Source organism: Thermobia domestica, chromosome 12 (assembly GCF_964235325.1).
Source record: "Thermobia domestica chromosome 12, izTheDome1.hap1.1, whole genome shotgun sequence".
Classification (NCBI taxonomy): domain Eukaryota; kingdom Metazoa; phylum Arthropoda; class Insecta; order Zygentoma; family Lepismatidae; genus Thermobia; species Thermobia domestica.
Window position 1 is genome coordinate 111,249,695 of NC_137465.1, and position 2,205 is coordinate 111,251,899.

The 2,205-nt window shown below is 39.6% G+C and overlaps 1 non-coding gene across 1 annotated transcript; it reads left to right on the forward strand.

Moving 5' to 3' along the window:
* Window positions 1-1,107: 1,107 nt before the first annotated feature.
* On the forward strand, window positions 1,108-1,179 carry TRNAR-CCG (transfer RNA arginine (anticodon CCG)). Its single transcript has one exon. It is a non-coding gene; the product is annotated as a tRNA-Arg (tRNA).
* Window positions 1,180-2,205: the final 1,026 nt, after the last annotated feature.

Sequence of the window (2,205 nt, forward strand, 5' to 3'; positions counted from 1 at the left end):
TTTAGGGCGTCTTAATACACACATTTCTTCACACTTGCTGTGATTCATTCTTAGTATTTTCCATTCTATTTGTAGCAGATGGATACTACTATAAGTGAAACCGTAAAGACAAATTGTATGTGACTTGTTCTAAGAAATGTAAGTGAGAAAGCAAAGAAACGGAAATTGATTGTTTCGAAAAGTTTTACTTAATGCTAATAATAAAGTTTAATACTTAATCAAAGGTAAGTAATACAGGTTGTCCAAAACTTCTTGCAATTCTGTGTTTGGAAATATATGGACTAAAATTTTATCTAAGATGAAAAGAAATTCATTATACGATAACTGGCTGACATGGTTGAGTGGTTTAAATCATTTGGCTAGGGATTGGAAGACCTTTTCGTCGCCAGTTGGAATCCCGTTCACATATTGTCCTTTCACCTCTCATTTCATTATCGTCATTTCTGATCGCTTCTCCTAAAGGACAGAACCGTGGAACAAAAATAAAATAAATCATTGTATATACAATACCTACAATTCCATCTTCTATAACATCGTGTGCGTGGGTTTTCTCGGGGTTCTCCCGTTTCCTCCCATTTTCTTCATTCCACCATTTCATTCATTACTCATCATCACCGTCTCCTTTAGCCTAACCGGCATAATCGTGGGACGTAAAACTCAAAGATTTCATTTCATTTTCCATCTTCTATATTTGTAAAACACATTTGTATAATTGATTAGAACATTTCTCAACACCACTGCCTAGTTTCCTATGAACTAAGAAAAAGATTATTCCCAGGTAAAGCTTTTCAAAGAGTACAAAGAGGTATAGACGTTGAATTGCGAAAAGCCATAGTTTTAAATAATAGGAAGCATATTATGAATACAGTTTGTTACTGATAGACACACTCAATTCCTGACTACTTAATTGTTACGTTTCAAAATGAACAATGTTGATTATGTTAAAAAAAAAAAAAAACTATAAACTTAACAATCCTGAAATTAAATGATTAGTACCTACCATTCTTATAGATAAGTAAATTAACATTTTAAATCTGTTTTCAGAAATAAAAGCATAGCTGAAGCATTGATATTTCAAATATTCTGAAATTCAAATTTCCATCGGGGGGCGCGGTGGCTCAGTGGTAGAGCGTTCGCCTCCGGCGCTTGGGGTTCCTGGTTCGATCCCAGCTCGCGCCGTGTGGACTTTGTGGTGGACAAACACCGTGCTCGTGGGTTTTCTCGGGGTTCTCCCGTTTCCTCCCACTTTCTTCATTCCACTATTTCACTCATTTCTTATTATCACCGTCTCCTTTAGCCTAACCGGCATAACCGTGGGACGTTACACTTAAAGATTTCATTTCATTTTTTTTCAAATTTCCATAGCACTTGACATTTAGATTTACCAGGAACGTGCAGGTTTCTTGTTCTTAAAATAATTTTTATCGTGTAATTTAAATACACATCAAAATAATAGAAACACATAAAGCTGGAAACATGTCAGAACCTGGGTTGGAGACGGGTAGGCGGCTACCACAGCGTCAGGTTGGTAGTGGAGGTATTAGGAAAACTCTGTACTACGTAAGAAGCAGTAGAACAGCAGTATGTACTCGATTGACAGACGGTGCTAGTGTACAACGGGGGACCTCTCTAATCTCCAAAAAGGCCAAATTGTTGGCATCGGTTATGTAGCGCGAGCGTGGCGAAAGTGCAAGTGTGTTGAGTGTGTTGAGATTCCCTCCTGGTAAAAACCCTGTCCTTGCATGTTCAGCCATGTTGCCATGAAGTGTTTTCACCTCTTCGTCTGAAGCAAAGCGATGGCCTCCTAGTTGCTCTTTCAAGTATTGAAACAGGTGAAAGTAACTTGAAGCGAGGTCCGAACTGTAGGAAGGGTGGTTGATGATGTCCCAGCGAAATTTCTTCAACAGCATGTGCTCTTCTGGGCTGTTCTCCACTGCGCTCCTCGTCGGTGATGTTTTCTCTACCAGCCTCAATCTTTCGACACCATTCTGCTACATACTGACGAGACATTACAGTCCCTCTGTAAACCTCTACCAGCCGCCAGTGAATTTCAGTCGGGTTACATGTTTCGCCCACAGAAATCGAATAACTGAGTGGACTTCTTCCAAACGAGTCGCCATTTGTGTTTACCTGCAACTAGCACCGTAGGTGGCGGATGGCTGAAACCTGTACAGTTGCCTACTCAACGTAGTAAAATTACCGCAC